The sequence below is a fragment of the Eriocheir sinensis genome, chromosome 12, assembly GCF_024679095.1.
Source record: "Eriocheir sinensis breed Jianghai 21 chromosome 12, ASM2467909v1, whole genome shotgun sequence".
Taxonomy (NCBI): Eukaryota; Metazoa; Arthropoda; class Malacostraca; order Decapoda; family Varunidae; genus Eriocheir; species Eriocheir sinensis.
Window position 1 is genome coordinate 8891009 of NC_066520.1, and position 20032 is coordinate 8911040.

The following is a 20032-nucleotide window of genomic DNA, read 5'->3' on the forward strand; positions in this document are numbered from 1 at the left end:
TATATATATATATATATATATATATATATATATATATATATATATATATATATATATATATATATATATATATATATATATATATATATATATATATATATATATATATATATATATATATATATATATATATATATATATATATATATATATATATATATATATATAAATTAAATGTATTATTCATAAATGGAAAGAAATAGGGATGAATACTAAATTAAATAAAATAAATAACATGTATAATAAGGCGCTTAATATAGGCTGATTTATATAGTGAAATTATTAAATAAAATAGTAACTTTTTATATAGATATCTTAAAATGATTTTAATACAAGATAGTCAACATATTGATGTGTTCATATATGAATTTTTATGCAGATATATTAATTTTAGTGGCGTCAGGAAGGTTTTTCGTCGCGGCGCGTGAAATGAGTCAGATTCGGCGAATTTTCGTCGCGACTTCTGGTCAAGCTCGAGCAAAAACTACTGAAGCTAGGACGGCGTGCTTGGTGGCAAATGAAAGCTCTATATTAATACAGATTAATAATCAGAAAAAAAAATTGGAAAGCACCAAATAAATAAATAAAAAGTTATAAGCAAAAAACTAGGACGTGTCCAAATCGCGGCAAATGGGCCGAAAAACAAGCTATTTTGTGACGGCTCGACGACAAACTTGGAATTGAGCTATCAAAAATCCTTCGGGCTGGTCACACTACATTGCCAAGAGGGGCTACATGCCAAATTACAATCTTCTAGAGGCAATAGCAAGGCCACACTAGACAAAAACGCCAAAGTGTCTGGAGTTCGTCAAAATCGCTCTCAAAAGGGTTTACGTTTCGAGCTGTAGCGACGCTAGATTATTTGTTAAATATGTTTTTTTTTTTAAATTCTCAAAAAATGTGCGGGTTTCAAGGTTGGAAATTCAAAAAATAGTTTTTTTCAGTCGTTTTTTTTCAAATTTATTTGATTTTTTTCCCTTTCGAGTCGATTTTTTATCCCAGTCGCTTAATACAAAATATAGCCCTTTCATTTTGCCGTCGATTGATACCAAAAACATTTATGTAGCCCCAGAAATAAGGGAGTTATGGCGATTCGCACCAAAGCGGTTGATTTTCCAAAATTCGCGGCTTAATGACAAGGGCGCCGCAAAATCAAAAGAGTCCGCCGTCCATTACTTGAGATGTCACTGCTCCATTACTCTCCTCCTCCTCCTCCTCCTGTCCCTCCTCTTCTTCCCCTCCTCCTCTTCCTCATACTTATCCTCCTTCTGTTCTTCCTCCTCCTCCTCCTCCTCCTCTTCTTCCTTTTCCTCTTGCCCTTCCTCCTCTTCCTTCATTCCTTCCGGATTCATAGCGAGGTATTTGCAGTTAAAGACGCCGGAAGTAATGTTATCCTTGTATAATTCGATGGTAAGGCCTCACCTGGAATATGTGGTGCAGTTCTGGTGCCCTAAACACAAAATCGACCGTCATTTCGTTGCTTCATGAGTATATTGAATACCGAGGAGTTTACATCTGCTTTGCGAGCACCAAGTGACTGTCGAGCAGATTAAATCACCATGGAGCGGGCAACCTCGTACTGACCCAATAGGCTTTATGTTGCCTGCATTTCCATGTTTCCATGTTTCCTTCTCTTTCTCTACACCCTCCTCTACCCCTCGTCTTCCTCCTGTTCCTTCTCCTCTCTATTCTCCTCCCCCTCCTTTAGCATTTGTAAGACCACACCTAGAATACGCCGTTCAGTTCTGGTCACCGAATTATATCATAGATCAAGTTTTGCTAGAAAGGATACAGCGACGAGCAACCAAACAAATTCCAGCGCTCCGTAACTTGACGTATGACGAGCGTTTAAAAAGTTTAGATATGTTTTCTTTAAAGAAGCTAAGAGTGAGAGGGGACTTAATTGAAGTGTTCAAAATCCTTAATAGATTCGAAAACATTAACCCAGATAGTCTATTTCAGAGAGACCCCAACACAATAACACGAAGCAACGGTATGAAGTTAAAGGGAAACCGATGTAACACATTGGCGCGCAGAAATTATTTCAATAATAGAGTCGTCGATCACTGGAATAGACTCCCACCGTCAGCAGTTAGCGCACAGAGTATTAATAGCTTCAAGTCTTCATTGGATAAGTATTTCAGGGATATAAGATTTTACAGACCCTTTTTCATATGTTTCAGGCAGTGAGGTGTGGGAACAGTAAGGACAACAGGATACTGGAGCGTACCCCTGTACCGAAGGTAAACGAGGATCAAGCCTCTACCTGTATCCCCTGAAACTACATCTCACCCCATTGTGAGCAGCCCAATTTAATACTAGCTTTTTTTTTTATGATTCAACTACATACACTGTTTACTGACCCTTTTTCGTTTGTCTCAGGCAGCCTGCAGCACGAGTACAACCTGAAGACATTAGTTTCCCCCACAGCTTAGGTCACCAGTAGCGTAAGTTAAGGGTAGTAATTTCCTCTTATTTCTCTCTTTACTGTAAAATTTCCATGTCCCTTTCTTCCTTAAAGGCACATGGTGTTCTATTTCCTGCCGGCACGTTGCCGGAGGGAGAGGTGGGTGGGGAGGAGCCTTCATCTATTCTATCCTGTCCTACCACACGTAGATTACTAGTAGTAGCGGTAGTAGACAGACACCCTCGCCATAGACCGACAGGTCTTCTGGTGTCTGTTCTTCCTATGTATCCTCCTCCTCCTCCTGAACCCTGCCATCCACGCACAGGCACGCACCCCCATCTTCCCCAACCACTCCCCCCTCCAAAGAGCTCCTTCCCCCTCCTCCCCCGTTTACCCAACCTTATCCATCCCGACGAAAGAAAACAGGAAAAAAGGACAAAAAAAAAAACTTTTCACTAAAACTTATTTGGCTGAGTTTTCCGCGGAATTTAACGCGAAACTCCCGCGGCGCTGAACTGCTTCATGCTTCCGTGGTTCGTGAAACACTTCAGTGAAACGGTTCGTCCAGAGCTTCACTAAGTGTTCGCTGACTTTGTACAATGGAAGGGAGACAGGTGCGTTCTCTCTCTCTCTCTCTCTCATTTCCATTCAAAATGCATCCCATTATATCCCGGGCTATTCCTGTTGGCTTGCCGTAACCATGTTTTCTTCTTATCTTACTTTATATACAAGTTTGCATGTATGTGTGTTTGTAGACAAGTATGTATGTATATATGTATGTATGTTTGGATGTGTATGTATGTAAGCAAATATATACCACAGCAAAAATAAAAATGTGCAGTGGTTATTCAAGATCAGTACCGAGATATAATAATTAAATTCGACCAATCAAACACAATAATCAAATACACAAACACGGACAATAAAAAATAGCAAGAGCAGTGGACACGGGAATGGCACGTAAAAAATAAAAAATAAAGGTTATTCGAATTGGCAGCTACGCGGTGTGAAATCGGGCACACCGTAAAGGAAATAATAAACTAACGCAAAATAACACACTCGTGAACATAATACGCCCATAATACCCCAAAAAACGCCAGGTGGAGAAACTTTACCTTGAGAGTTCTGGTGAAGGGGGACAGAGGCGGCCAGGTACGGAAGAGCCGCCACACTGCAACAAAGACATTAGCTACGTGTTAGTGATTAGCTGCAATGTTACTTAATTCACTTATGTTAATGAGTGATACTGATGATGATGATAATGATGATGATAATGATAGTAAAGAAAAAAAATAGAAAGAGGAGGAAGGGATGAAGTGAAGACGCGGGAGGGGGGAAGGCACACAGTTAACAAGTTCAGAAGAGCAGTCAGCATGAAAATATCGATAGAAGATAGAGAGGCAACATGGCGGTTAAATTTAAAAGGTAGAAGACTATCAGTAAGAGGAGGAGAGCCGATGAGACGAAGAGCCTTAGACTTCACTCTGTCCAGGAGAGCTGTGTGAGTGGGGCCCCCCCACACATAAGATGCATACTCCATACGAGGGCGCACAAGACCCCTATAAATGAAAAGCATCTGTGCGGGGAAGAAGAACTGGCGAAGACGATACAGAACACCCAACCTCGAGGAAGCTGATTTAGTGAGAGAAAAGATGTGAAGTTTCCAATTGAGATTTTGAGCTAAGGATAGACCAAGGACACTTAGTGTTGAAGGTGACAGCTGAGTGTTATCGAAGAATAGGGGACTGGTGTTTGGAAGATTGTGTCGAGTTGATAGGTGGATAAATTGGGTTTTTGAGGCAGTGAAGGACACAAGGTTCCTTTTACCCCAATCGTAAATGATAGCAAGGTCTGAGGTTAAGCGTTCTACAGCCACCACTCTGGAGTCATGTAATTCCTGTTGAGAGGGTTTTCTATTGAAAGAAGTTGAATAATGCAGAGTGGAGTCGTCAGCGTATGAGTGAATGGGACAGTTTGTTATGGAGAGAAGAACATTGATGAATAACAGGAAGAGAGTGGGTGATAGAACAGAGCCCTGTGGAACACCACTGTTAATAGGTTTAGGGGAGGAACAGTGGCCGTCTACCACCGCAGATATAGAACGACCGGAAAGGAACTGGAGATAAAGGAACAGAGAGAGGATAGAATCCGAAAGAGGGCAGTTTAGAAAGCAAAGACTTGTGCCAGACTCTATCGAAAGCTTTCAATATGTGTAGCGCAACTGAAAAAGTTTCACCGAAACAGCTAAGAGAGGATGACCATGAGTCAGTTAAGAGAGCACGAAGGTCGCCAGTAGAGCGCCCCTTGCGGAATCCATGCTGGCGATCAGATAGGTCAGAATTGAAAAGGTGCTTTTGAATCTTCCGGTTAAGGATTGATTCAAAAGCTTTAGATGGAAAGGAAATATAGCTATAGGGCGGTAGTTTGAAGGATTGGAGCGGTCACCCTTCTTAGGTACAGGCTTTACGAAGGCATGCTTCCAGCAGGAAGGAAAGGTAGATGTTGAGAGGCAAAGGCAAAAGAGTTTGACCAGGTAGGGTGTCAGCACGGAGGCACAGTTTTTAAGGACAATAGGAGGAACTCCATCAGGTCATTGAACCTTCTGAGAGCAAGGCTGGCAGTACGGTATGGTACGGAATTTTTAGCCGTACTCCGTACCTGAAATAAATAACGTACCGTAATTCCGTACCATTATCGTACCGTCAGGAAAATATATATACATACATAAAAAAAAAATATTTGTGAAGAAAATAGTTACGGTAGGTCAATAGAATTGAAAATGCACATTTACAAAGTGACTATACATGTATCAGGCCTTCTAAATATAGCCTACCAGCTGCTGATGGACAAGAAAGTAAAAAAAAAAAGACTCTTAGGATAATCACTTGTCTTAAGCCTGTGGTACGGTACGGTTCAAAATTTTGCTAAATATTCCGTACTTGTATCATACCATACCGTACATTAGGAAAAATATCGTACTGTAATTTCGTACCGTACTTTTTATCAAAATTTCAACCGTACCGTACCATAGTGAGTTGAGGTCAAAGAGGGCATAGAAAACAACGTGTTTAAGAATCTTAATAACAAGCATAAAGGAGTCAGAGGGGGTATGAGTAGGAGAAATACACCCAGAATCGTCCAGAGTGGAGTTTTTACAGAAAGTCTGAGAAAAGAGTTCAGCCTTAGAGATAGATGAGACGGCGGTGCTGCCGTCAGGGTTAAGGAGAGGAGGGAAAGATGAGTAAGTGAAAATGGAGGAGATATTTTTGGCTAGGTGCCAAAAGTCAAGGGAAAAATTAGAAAAAAGCAAGGTTTTGACATTTTCTATTTATGAGAGATGTTTTCCTAAGTCGAAGAATAGATTTAGCACGATTCCGGGCAGAAAGACAGACATACAGACACACAAACAAAGAGACAGACAAAAAGACAGACAGGGAGATAAAAACAGAGACAAAAAGACAAAAACAAAATAGTGATTAATCATAAACCTCCTATCAAGCCGACCATTCTTATTAAAAATAATTAATACCGATCCAAGTCTAACCCAACCTAGCCTAATCTTTAGAAGACTGTGACCGATCTAGTTTCAGTCGGAGGAAGGACAGAGATAAGACAAGGCTCAATGCTAACCTAACCTAACCTTGAGAATACTATGACCGATCTGGCTTGAGTCAGAGCAAGGGCAGAGATAAGACAAGGCTCAATGCTAACCTAACCTAACTTTGAGAAGACTGCGACTCGTATTATCAAACGCTTCGAGTCCTTGTTACAACTATTTTTAAGGCCGCAGAGAATATACGTCTGGTTGCCATGAGTGTTTTCCCGTTCATGGCGTAGAATCCCTCTAAAACTACCGCCAGGGTCATGAAACCACCCATGGAAACCCCAACAACTTATCAGAGAGTCTTTTTAAAATGATGTATTACTGTCCGGAAGTTAAATTATATGGACCTATGACCGATCTAGCTTGAGGCAGAGGAAGAAAGGGAGGAGATGAACCAAGCCTTCTACAAGCTCTTGCCTCGCCGCAGTGCCGCCCCCGTTCCCCCGAGAGAGCTCACGCAGGCGGGCGGTGGCTCCCTTAAAACGGTAATGGCACGCTATGGGCTACAGGGAGAGACATCAAGTGTCCATCTTGTCTGGTACTCTCCCCATCTACTTCAATTCCACCTGTCTGTCTGTCTGTCTGTCTGTCTGTCTCTTATCTCACACAGTCGGTCGGTCGGTTGGTCTCTCTCTCTCTCTCTCTCTCTCTCTCTCTCTCTCTCCTTGTTCTTGTTATTACTCTTCTTCTGTTTATATATCTATCTACTTATCTATTTTTCTATCTATCTCTATCAACATATTTATCTCCCTAACACACACACACACACACACACACACACACACACACACACACACACACTAACAACATTCCGCGACACAACACGAGTGGCAGTGTGCGTGCTGTTCCCTCAGGTGGTAAACACGTGTCACACCTGCTTAAGGAGCCGCTCGGCCCTTGGACACGCCCCGCCGTTAAGTAGGACACCTGTGAGCCTGAGAACACCTGTGTATACCGGTGCGTATGTGTATGTATGCACTATGTATGTACGTAAGTATGCATGTATTATATATTAATTTATTGATAATGTATGTTTATTTGGAATTTCCGCATATAGGTTACATAACTGTCACACATAATCTGAGGTACATACCATAAGTTCCACACTCGACGTGTCTGGACACCTTCGCGGCTTTTTGATAGAAGGCTGCTGCCACACCACTTGAATAACACTGATGGCGCTGGCAGCATTGACTATCCCTTTGAAGAAGCTCCTTTTATCACAGCACCAACAGAAACCTAGTGACACACACATCTGCAAGATCAAAGCCTGCAAAATTAGTGTACCTGAAAGGCAAGCAGATGTTAGCATCCTAGTCCTACCTGAGCCTAGCGCTTAATCAAACGAGAAACAATTTCGTATTTACCTTAACACTGTGCGGAAGTGTTGCTGCTGAGGTCCCGCGAAGGTGTCCCACGGCGAGGCATGCAAAGTACTCACCTGGAAAGAGTAATGACAGGATTAGCGTTGCTTTTATTTTTTTTTATTTTTTTTGGTCGATGATGATATTGATGATGAGGAAGAGAAGGAGGAGGAGGAGGACGGCGATGACAATGATGATATGTATGTATGTAGGTAGGTAGGTAGGTATGAAGGTAGGTAAATAGGTCGGTAGGTAGGTAGAACAGTAGGTTGACAACTTGGCAGCCTGGTGTTTCTATTCCCTCCCTTTCCCCCACCCTCCGCAGCACCTACGCTGAATATGAAGGTTGAAAATACAATATAATAAATCATAAATGAATAAATTAATAAATGAATTAATATATAAATGAATAAATTAATACAGACGACTCATTGAAAGTGGAAATCACACACACACACACACACACACACACACACACACACACACACACACACACACACACACACACACACACACACACACACACACACACACACACACACACACACAGTCACACACACACACACACACACACACACACACACACAGTCACACACACACACAAAAAAAAACAACCTTACAAACATATCACACCGTTGGAAATACGTCGACGACAGTACCGTGTACGTTCCCGTCAACAACAAGACCAAGGACTGTTCACACTACAAGCAACACTCCACAGGCTCCAAGAGTGGACGGCGGAGAACAGTGCCGGTCAACCATACCAAGACCTCCCTAACCTAATTTCCTAGCCAAACCTAAGCTAACCCTCCATAATGTAATCTAACCGACCCTAACCTACCCTAACGTAACCTAACCTAAGCCAATCTTCCCTTATGCAACCTAACCTAAGCTAACCTTCCCTAACGTAACCTAATCTAAGCTAACCTTCCCAAACGCAACCTAATTTAACTTAACTTGCCCCAACGTATCCTAACCTATGCTTTTAGCTATAAGTCTAGCTCTAAGTCTATATATACCAAGTCAAGTCACTCTGCTTCAAAACTGCGACCAGTACGCGCAGGGAGCGGTTTGGGGGCGGAGCAGCGGGATGACGTCACTTGAAGGTAAAAAAATAAATACCCGCCAGTTCAGGGGTGACTAAAGTTGCGGCCGTGTATGCATTTTGGATGTGCATGCTTGCCTTCTTTCACAGCGCGTTCAGGCAAGCCACTGACGAAAAAAAATATGTCTTTTTATTGTGCTATTGCGTGACTGTAATTCCAATGCCTACAAACGGTGGTGTGGGGTGTGAGGGAGGGCATGTTGAAGGGATTGATTTAAATTACTCCGCCTTTCTTCGTTTTCTTTAAATCCATGTTTCTACATTCTCTAGTTTGGCTCCAAGCAACGTCACACATAAACCACGCCTCTGCCGTGTCTTCTCCCACAAAGCTGTGTATGACTTGACTTGGTATATATAGACTTAGGGCCGCTTTCACAGTCACGTTTGTTTGTGTTGATCGTTACCAATGAGCTGCGATCGCCGCTACCAACAAGAAATCCGCTTTCACAGTCGTCTTTCGCGGCGCTGTTTGTTTGCATCAGTACCAGAGATTGAAGCCTCTGGTAACGGAGCTCTGGTAGCCGCGGGGGCCCCAGTGGAGCTTACCAATAACATCAATTAGTAAATAACACAAATTCTTGCTCTCAAATGGTTATGTTATTTATTTAAATGGATGTAAAAAAAAATATTACACAATATAGCAACACGTTGCAGTGCTTCAATGGTAATACGAGAAAAAATATAGAAGACTTTGAATGACATGAACTCATTTCACCTGCTGACCAGTAAACGTCCTGCTGAGAATTTCATTTTGATTGAATCATTGTCTATTGTTGCAAAATGCACAACAAAGGAGAAGGGAGGACTTTAATACATGTCACCGTTTTTCACCTGTTATGCCCCCTTGGTCAAACTTTCATATTATTCTAGATAGCCTCATATGTATGCATGGGGCATACATATAAAGAAATCAGCCCTGTTGTGTAAAAATGTGAAGTCTGCTAAGTGTGAATAATGAACAAATGTAATGAATATATAGAGGTGAAGATCTCGAGAGTCTTGCTGACATCTGCTAAATAATAGAACTTTAATACTTGTCACCATTATGAAATAAATTTTCACCTATTATCCCAAGGAAATATTAGGCTATCAGCAGATTTGAGCGGTGTATTCCAGCGAGACTCAACATTTTTTCATCATATCTATTCTTCACAGTAATTCTTTTTTATAATTATTCTTCACGTTTACTCTTTGAACGTTAATTTTTCACATTTGCCCTTCCTAATCCTCAGCTCAGCTAATGTAACGTTGTCATTTCCCGCCGCTCCGGCATACCAACACTGCCGAATCACGAGCCTTCGTCTTGTTATGATCGTCACCACGCTGGTAGTCGCTGATACCACGAAAGCAGCGACTGTGAAAGCGAATCGTGGCGATGGTAACGGCTGCTACCAGGTTGGTAGGGCCTTTGGTTAGGGTGCGTACCAGACGACTGTGAAAGCGGCCCTTAGCCCTAGCTAACCTAACATAACCTAACGTAACATAACCTAACGTAACCTAACTTATCCTAACCTAATCTAAGTTAATCTACCCTAACCTAAAGGAAACTAACCTTCCATAGTGTCAAGCATTAGCGAATCTTAAATCTGTAGTGCCTATAGTTTTCAGTAGTTATTGATATATTTCTTGGGATTATATATGTTATTATGTTAACACCCCTACCACGTGCATATTTTCAGTCATAGCTACTTTTTTTTTTTTTTTCGTCTACGCCTATAGCGCCGGTAGGCTTGTTTGAGGGGCCTGGATAGTAGTCGGCCCAGCCCGTCATGGCGCAGGCAAGTGTTTTTAGTGGCGCCATCTTCTCTTGTTAGTTATACTATTTGTAGGGTAGTATTAGCGTCAGTGGTGTTCTCATCACTATTTCACAAAAACGAAGAGAGTGAACACACGCATTTATTCGCTCACACCCATCATCGGGAGTTCCATCACTTCTATACTTTTGTGTGTATTGTATTGTTACGCTTTGTGGCCTGAATGGTGGCGGCGGCAGTGTGGGGGCAGCGGTGGTGGTGGTGGTGCTGGGGGGGGTTGGCGGCGGCGGTGGTGGTGTATTGTGCTGCTCACACTCACCCTTTTATTCACAGCGGCGCAGATTTATTTCCGGGCTTGCAAATATTTATGTGGGAAAGTAATAGTTGACGCAGCAGCTGTATTTGTGGTCTGGTTGGCTTGTGTGTGTGTGTGTGTGTGTGTGTGTGTGTGACTGTGTGTGTGTGTGTGTGTGTGTGTGTGTGTGTGTGTGAGAGAGAGAGAGAGAGAGAGAGAGAGAGAGAGAGAGAGAGAGAGAGAGAGAGAGAGAGAGAGAGAGAGAGAGAGAGAGAGAGAGAGAACTAAATATATACAAACATGAAGAAGAAAGCTTGTACAAACACACGTATACAGATTAATGAGAAAAAAAACCACAGACTGATACAGATACACGGTAAGCAAGGAAGGAAGGAAGAGGAGACAGAAAATATAGAGCAGAAAAGGAGGTAGGAGGAAAAAAAGGGGGATAGGAATATATGGCAAGTTTATTCGAGTAGGGGGACGAGGAGGGAGTAAGGAAGACGGCAGTGAAGGGGAGGAAGCCACACGGTCAAACGAGATGATCAAGAGAAGCAGAAATGTAAACATGGAATAGTATACTCCTGCTAACTTGACCCGTGCCTTTGAAACATCGGCATGGAATGAACCTCAACAAGCAATGAAATGTACATACTCTATATATTCAAGGAGAGCGTCTGGTTTGGCTAGCTGTGATGGGCGAAGTAATGAAAATGTGTACAGATATATATAGATATAGATAGACAGATACAAGAGATAAATATACTTAGAAAGATATATATAGAGAGACAGATAGGTAAATAGATACATAAAGACAAATATCAACGTTTGAACAGTAACATGATTGGATGGAATACGGAAGGATTGAAAGGAAGAAGATTGTAAGGGGAGGAATGAAGTGAATGAATGAAACCAAGACGGAAGGAAGTAAGAAAATTAAATAAAAGGGGATAAAGAAAGGAAAAATACCGAAGAGAGAAAGGAAGAGAGAAGAGAAGGAAGATGAGCAGAAGGTAATGGAGAGGAAGTGTAAAGGAGAGAAGCCGCTACACCTTCCATCTATTAAAACAAAAGTGGATGGACACACACACACACACACACACACACACACACACACACACACACACACACACACACACACAGAATGGAAACTACCTTGTGTGTGTGTGTGTGTGTGTGTGTGTGTGTGTGTACAAATTTCAAAAACAATGCGATAATTTCCTGAATGCATGTAAGAGTTTAGCACACACCCACCCACACACACACACACACAAATGTTCTTCTGGGTGAGATATGGCTGTCACGGTCGCTTAATGAAACACTTTTAAAGAAATATATACCCGCTCTCTCTCTCAACTACATCTGCAACAAGAATTATTGAGAAAACTAAATGTAACTTCGAAAGCGGCCGTAAAGTGTGATCTACGTGCTGACTTTAACCAATAACAACAAGGTAAAAGAAAAGCAAGATTAAGGCACAAAGAAAACACTACCTGTAGCAAAACAAGTACAGCAGCAAGAAAAGCAAATATCACTAGAACAAATATTACTTTCAGCTATACGAAGAAAATGTCAGTACAGTAATCTACAGAGGCAGCTTATAATGTCCGGACTCCTCCTTCCTTACCTTGTTCGTCTCTTATGATAATATTAATAGAAAAAATGTTCCCCAAAGGTATCGTACTAAAACAAAACAATTGTTTTTTTTGTCATTAGTGAATCAAACTAGACAATAAATAAATCTTATTTTACCTTATTCTTTCGTTTACAGCCGAAATAGTTCCTCTTTAGACACGACCCAAAATTACCTCTTCGCTCAGGCATCGAAAAAGAGACAGACAGACAGACAAACAAAGCGCCGTGGTTGTTTGGTGTTAATCGTCAAGCATCGGCGGCCCCATCGAGTACTCGACAAGCATTGAACTTTAATAAAGAATGTATGTGGGTGGGATTTTTTTTTTTTATAATGAATCTCTCTCTCTCTCTCTCTCTCTCTCTCTCTCTCTCTCTCTCTCTCTCTCTCTCTCTCTCTCTCTCTCTCTCTCTCTCTCTCTCTCTCTCTCTCTCTCTCTCTCTCTCTCTTTGTAAGGCACCTTATCCCTCCTTCCCTATATTTGCATCCCTTCCCCTCTCCTTCTTTCTCTTCTTCCTCCTCTCTTCTCTCCTCCTTTACAAACCTGTCGGATATAACATGGAGTTTACGTAGCGGCAAGGTGGTGGTGGTGGTGGTAGTGGTGGTCGAGGCACTAAGATAATACGAAAAATGATGAGGCCCGAATTATATGCAGGCGGCGTGTTGTGTGTTTATGCAGTAATACTTCCCCATATGCGCCTCACTCACGCCCGATACCGTGGGAGGCGTGAGAGGAGTATATTTACCTACTAACCTACCTGCCCATGCCTACCTATACAGCCTACCTGCCTCCCTCCCTCCCGGCCTACGCGTCTGCCCATATATATTGTGTGAAGCGTGAGACTAGAATATTTATCTGCTGACCCACCCACCTACCTACCCCCCTATGCCCTCCTACCAAGCCTGCCTGTTTACCCACCTACCTACCCTTTATTTTATTTTTTATTTTTTTTTACGTTGCTGCCTATTGCGCCGGTAGGCATCTTTTCGGTGGGGCTTGATGGTCGGTCCAAGGCTTCTTCCAGGTGGGGCCTGATGGTCGGCCCAGCCCGTTCTGGCGCAGGCGAGTGTTTATAGTGGCGCCATCTTGCATCTACCTACCTCCCTATTTGTACAGTGTGAACCGTAAGAGTATGTTTATCTACTAATCCATCTATCTATGTATCTATCTATCTACCTTTCAGTATAAATACCTACATACATATATACCTATTCATCTATCTGTCTACGTACCTACTTATCTAACAACCAGTCTACCTACCTTCCAGTCTAACTACCTACCTAACAAGCCGAACCCTCTCTCAGGCTCAGCCATGTGTAGGCCGTCTCTCTGCCTCTTCTAATTTGCTCATGTCCTTGTGTTTTCTTGTGTAACTCTCCCCCTTACTCCTTCCCTGGCTCTATAACATTGGTCCTCCTTGTCTGAACGCCTAATTACTGTTATCTCTGCTGTTCTATTTAGTGGTCCTTAATTTGTCGATATATGTCATCAGTTGCTATGTTCGTGCTTTTCTTGATTCTGTTATATATTATTATCATAAGTAGTAGTAGTAGTAGTAGTAGTAGTAGTAGTATACATATTATCATTATCATCATTAAAAGAAGACATATACAGCTTACGACACACATCCTCAAATTAAAATCAAAATCTATTAGTATATACTTTCTTGTTTAAATAAAAAAAAAATCATGTTAATTAAAATAAGGCAGCAACAGCTATTTCGTAACCTGTTCCTACTATTCCTACTATTCCGTAACCTGTTCCTACTATTCCTTCTATTCCGTAACCTGTTCCTACTATTCCTTCTATTCCGTAACCTGGCCCTTCTATTCCTACTATTCCGTAACCTGTTCCTACTATTCCTACTATTCCGTAACCTGGCCCTTCTATTCCTACTATTCCGTAACCCGTTCCTACTATTCCTACTATTCCGTAACCTGTTCCTTCTATTCCTACTATTCCGTAACCTGTTCCTTCTATTCCTACTATTCCGTAACCTGTTCCTTCTATTCCTACTATTCCGTAACCTGTTCCTTCTATTCCTACTATTCCGTAACCTGTTCCTTCTATTCCTACTATTCCGTAACCTGTTCCTTCTATTCCTACTATTCCGTAACCTGTTCCTTCTATTCCTACTATTCCGTAACCTGTTCCTACTATTCCTTCTATTCCGTAACCTGGCCCTTCTATTCCTACTATTCCGTAACCTGTTCCTTCTATTCCTACTATTCCGTAACCTGTTCCTTCTATTCCTACTATTCCGTAACCTGTTCCTTCTATTCCTACTATTCCGTAACCTGTTCCTTCTATTCCTACTATTCCGTAACCTGTTCCTTCTATTCCTACTATTCCGTAACCTGTTCCTTCTATTCCTACTATTCCGTAACCTGTTCCTTCTATTCCTACTATTCCGTAACCTGTTCCTTCTATTCCTACTATTCCGTAATCTGTTCCTTCTATTCCTTCTATTCCGTAACCTGGCCCTTCTATTCCTACTATTCCGTAACCTGTTCCTTCTATTCCTACTATTCCGTAACCTGTTCCCTGGCCCCTTCTATTCTTCTCTTATTCGTAACCTGGCCCTTCTATTCCTACTATTCCGTAACCTGTTCCTACTATTCCTACTATTCCGTAACCTGTTCCTACTATTCCTTCTATTCCGTAACCTGGCCCTTCTATTCCTACTATTCCGTAACCTGTTCCTACTATTCCTACTATTCCGTAACCTGGCCCTTCTATTCCTACTATTCCGTAACCTGTTCCTACTATTCCTTCTATTCCGTAACCTGGCCCTTCTATTCCTACTATTCCGTAACCTGGCCCTTCTATTCCTACTATTCCGTAACCTGTTCCTACTATTCCTTCTATTCCGTAACCTGGCCCTTCTATTTATACAGTTCCATAACCTGTTCTTACTATTCCCTTTATTGTGTAACCTGTTCCTGCTATTCCTACTACCACGTAACCTACTCCTGCAGCCTGTGAACACTCCCCTCCTCGCCTCTGTGTATGGCGGCGAGGACAGTTTTATTTGCTGCCGTATGTGAGAGCGCGCTTTCAGCCAACATGAGAGCCACTTGACACGTGTTGCTGCCGGAGTTGCCGCCAGGAAATTGTCGTCGAGGTTTTTCATGTTTCACACCGCTACAAGGACCAGACGCGTTCATTTCATACACACTCCAACTATAGGTAACGTATAAAGAAGTAAATAGGGGAATGATTAGATAGTTGGAAATGTTAGAAATAGAAGAAGGATTAGCACTGGATCGAGCAAGATGGAGAACGATTATCGGAAGTCCGACCTCGAGAATGGAAGAAGATGGACTATAAACGAAGAAGAAAAAGAAAAAGAAGAAAAAAAAAGGAAAAAAAAAGAAAAGAAAAAAAGAAGGAAAAAAGAGAAGAAAGAAGAAGAAAGAAAAATAAAGAAAAAGAAAAGAAAAGAGGAAAGGGAAAAGGAAAAGAGAAAAAGAAAGAAAAAGAAAGAGAAAGAAAGAAAAGGAAGAAGAAGAAGAAGAAGAAGAAGAAGAAGAAGAAGAAGAAGAAGAAGAAGAGAACAAAAAGAACAAGAATGAATAATTAGACAGATGAATAACAAGTAGATAAATGAATAAATTGAAAAGTGCTGAATACAAGAGTGAACGAACGGTATAATACATCCCTCTTTTATCATCAGTCATCACTATCATCATTACCGCAACACTCTTCATCACTATTATTACACACACTACCATCATCAATGTAAACACCATCACTATAAAACTGCATAATAAAGGCTACCACTATCACCTCTATACCCACCACCACCACAACCACCACCACCAGCGCCCCCCCCCCACCACCACCAGCGTCCCCCCCTCTCCCCCATCAACACCGCCACCACCAATAAATGCGACCGTATCGATTCGCTTTACTAGTCATGCATGAACACGGATGGCATCGTAAAATTTATAGCCTACGGGACAAAAAATACATTCCAATAGAGTTAAAATGATGGTGGTAGTAGTAGTAGTAGTAGTAGTAGTTGTCGTAGTAGTAGTTGCAGTAGTAGTAGTAGTAGTAGTTGTTGTAGTAGTAGTAGTAGTAGTAGTAGTAGTAGTAGTAGTAGTAGTTGTAGTGTTTTCGTAACCAACTGATAAAACACACACACACACACACACACACACACACACACACACACAATGGCTCCTTAGCATAATAAATACAAGTCCTCCCCAAAATTCCCACAACCTGACCTGCTTTTATTCATGGAGGAACAATTTTGTGGAGCGACTCAGAATTTGTAAACGTGGCGATGAAGACATTTAAATTGTGTTAGAGAGAGAGAGAGAGAGAGAGAGAGAGAGAGAGAGAGAGAGAGAGAGAGAGAGAGAGAGAGAGAGAGAGAGAGAGAGAGAGAGAGAGAGAGAGAGAGAGAGAGAGAGAGAGAGAGAGAGAGAGAGAGAGAGAGAGAGAGAGAGAGAAAAATAGGAGTAAAAAAAATAAAAAATAAAACGGAAAAATAGCAAGACAGAGACGGGACAGGAATATATATAAAGTTAGATACAGACAGAGGATCAGACAGACAGATGGAAAGAGAAACACGTGTACGGAAAATACAACAAGTGAAAGAAAAAAAAACACAAGACACGAAGACAAAAATTAGACACAAACCAAGAAAAAAAATAAAAGGCAAAAACTCTTACGTAGCAACACACACACACATACACACACACACACACACACACACACACTACGTACTCCAGCAGGTTGGATTGGTTTGCTGAAGTTCGTAGATCAACTTGGAGTCGTAAACAACAGGATGAATATCTCTCTCTCTCTCTCTCTCTCTCTCTCTCTCTCTCTCTCTCTCTCTCTCTCTCTCTCTCTCTCTCTCTCTATCTATCTATCTTTGTCTATATATCTATTTATTTATCTATATGTCTATCAAACCATTTATCAATATTCATATCTCCCGATGGGAAAATATTCTTCATTCCTCAACGAAAAACTTTACTGTTATTTTTTTATGTTGTTATTGACGAGTTCTCCATTCCAAGAATCTCTTCTCTACATGACAAAAGATGGATTCTCGTTAGCCTGTCTTCGTAGAAGTGGTTGCCGGAAAACAAACTATTTCCGCTAGTCTACACTGACCGTCTAGTTTTCCGATACATGTTGAAGGCTTATCAGTCTTCTGTCGTTTCTAAAGGAACTATTCTTATTTATTAACCACTGTACTATTTACCTGACTATTCCGCAGCTATAACTAAGAATTTACGAGAGAGAGAGAGAGAGAGAGAGAGAGAGAGAGAGAGAGAGAGAGAGAGAGAGAGAGAGAGAGAGAGAGAGAGAGAGAGAGAGAGAGAGAGAGAGAGAGAGAGAGAGAGAGAGAGAGAGAGAGAGAGAGAGCGAGAGATAGAGAGAGAGAGAGAGAGAGAGAGAGAGAGAGAGAGAGAGAGAGAGAGAGAGAGAGAGAGAGAGAGAGAGAGAGAGAGAGAGAGAGAGAGAGCGCATCAAACCATTATCTTGTCGCTGAACCTACTGCCAAAACTAAGGCATGAGCAAATGAAATGTACATTGTTTGCGGTCAACAAAACATGACCTCCGTATTCTGTTCATTAGACCAATTCACTCGTGTGCAAGTCAGTTTACTGTGCCAAACACTTTTCTTTCGATCAACCAATTAACTCAGTGTTCAGACTATTCTCTCAACCGGTTCTGGGTGTATGTAGGAAGGTGATATTACACTATCCTATTGTTCTATCCGTCAACCAAAAAAAATCAGCATTCAGATTACTATTCTCTTCCTGGCCTTGAGTGCAAGCCGGGAGGGGACAATTACAACTCTAATTGGCCTTCGTACTTGTTAAGAGTCTGGTTATGTGACCGCCGCTTCCGACGAATCTGTTTGGAATCATTATGCTCAGCTGCATGAAAAAGGGAAAAAACGCCGATCTTCAAAGGGAATGTCGAGCCTGGCATAATTACGCTTCACGGGCTTTTAGCGACCACTGCCGCTAAGCTAAACGGCGCGGAAATGTCATGAACCTCACAACACATCAGGCAGAACGGTAGACAGGCTAATGGATAGACAGGTAACAGAGAGACTTAGCTATGAAGGATTGATCGAGGCTGAGTTAAACAGGATACATGGAGCTAGATAGGTTACTTAGAGGCTGAGCTAAGAATAATACATAGGAGCTAGACAGGTTATCTTGAGGCTAATTCAAACGGTCATGCCCCTCACAATACAACACATAGGTTGACACAAAAGGAAAATTCTGAATACATGGAAAGAGGTAGGTACGTAGATTGAAAGGGATAGATAGATAGAGAATGGGAAATGTTATAAACTGAAAGAGGGAGGGATCGAAAGATAGATAAATATGTATAGAGAGATGGATCGACAGATACAAATAGAGAAGGAGACTCACACATACATAGACAGAAACGCTCAGAAATACATACAACCCAATGGACAGATGAATAGATAGATAAAAAAGCAAAACCCCTTATATAAGTAGACAGAAAAGGCGGAAAATTAAACAGGTAGATTAAGATAAAAGATAAATATATAAATAGCAGAGATAAATAGAGACAGACGAGGTAGACATGGAACAATAAAAACAAAAGAGAATGAACAATAATAAGCCAAACAGGGGACACAGAAAAACCCACAACTGTCACGCCACCAACCTAACCAAACATTCGAGCCACGGCTCCGCCAGGGGGCTCTGCATGGCGCTCTATGGTTCGGCTTCTGCCCCTTCATGCCCAGCCCCGCCGCGTTCCGTCTGCGCCGCCCATCACAGAGGGTTAATTGACAATCCCAGCTTTTAATTAACTTACAACCGTATCAGAAAACAAAATGTGGCAACAACGCCGGCGACAACAACAAAATCATCAGCCATTCCGGAGGTGACAATGGTGGAAACTGTAGCTAAAAAAAAAAAAAAATAGCAGCGGAAACAAGTGGCACAGCAGCATCAGCATCGTAAATAACAGAACAGAAGAAGCATCGATTAATAACAACAGCAAAAACAACAATCAGTGAGAAAAAAAAATAGTGATATCAGAGGAGGTGGAATTAGTTCTTTTTTTTTGTTTGTTTGTTTGGTTTTTGCCCTGGAGCTGCTACTTTTGATGTAAAAAAAAGTAGTAGTTGTTGTTATAAGTAATAGCAAGATTGAGGGTATACGCTAAAGCTACGCGTGGCCTCTGTGCTCATCTCCTTCCCGTTGGCTCTAAAGTAGTAGTATAGTAGTAGTAGAAATAGTGGTGATGGTGGCGTGGCAATACTGTGAAACAAAGGATAAAACAAATGCAACGAGATTAGAATAACGCGCCAACGAAAACGATCATCTGAAAATAGAAAAAAAAAAACCAATGAACTCTCAGATATGTAATTCTTGGGATGACGCGGGGAAAAAAGTCGACTCCCCGGGACTTCAATACAGTTTTCAGCATCGCGACCAGACAAAAAAAGTCGCCTCCTCGCCGTGATGAAAAAAAGTGAGGGAAAAAAGAACAAGGAAACGTTTTTTTTCTGTTCCAGCCACAACCAGGAGAGACGTCCCCCCCCACCCCCCACCTCAACACCACACACACACACACACACACGCACATACGCACACGCACACGCACACACACACACACACACACACAAATGGTAGAACGTACTAAAACTCACTAAGAAAGATAAACAAGAAAAACAACAAAGAGAAAACATCATTCATACACACACAAAAAAATAAACAACTAAAGAAATCCCATGCACACACACACACACACACACACACACACACACACACACACACACACACACACACACATAAAACACGCCAACATCTCTCTTCCACGCGCCGCTGGAAGCACAACAAACAGAAT

The 20032-nt window shown here is 41.6% G+C and overlaps 1 long non-coding RNA gene across 1 annotated transcript in view; it reads right to left on the reverse strand.

Moving 5' to 3' along the window:
* Positions 1 to 3522: 3522 nt before the first annotated feature.
* The window catches only part of LOC126997734 (uncharacterized), a 33807-nt gene continuing 17297 nt past the window's right edge, over positions 3523 to 20032 (reverse strand). Inside the window, exons 2-3 of the long non-coding RNA XR_007752364.1 lie at positions 7105 to 7452; positions 3523 to 3578 (exon numbers count right to left, since the gene is read on the reverse strand). This is a non-coding gene — a long non-coding RNA (uncharacterized LOC126997734). The remainder of the gene's footprint in view (positions 3579 to 7104; positions 7453 to 20032) is intronic.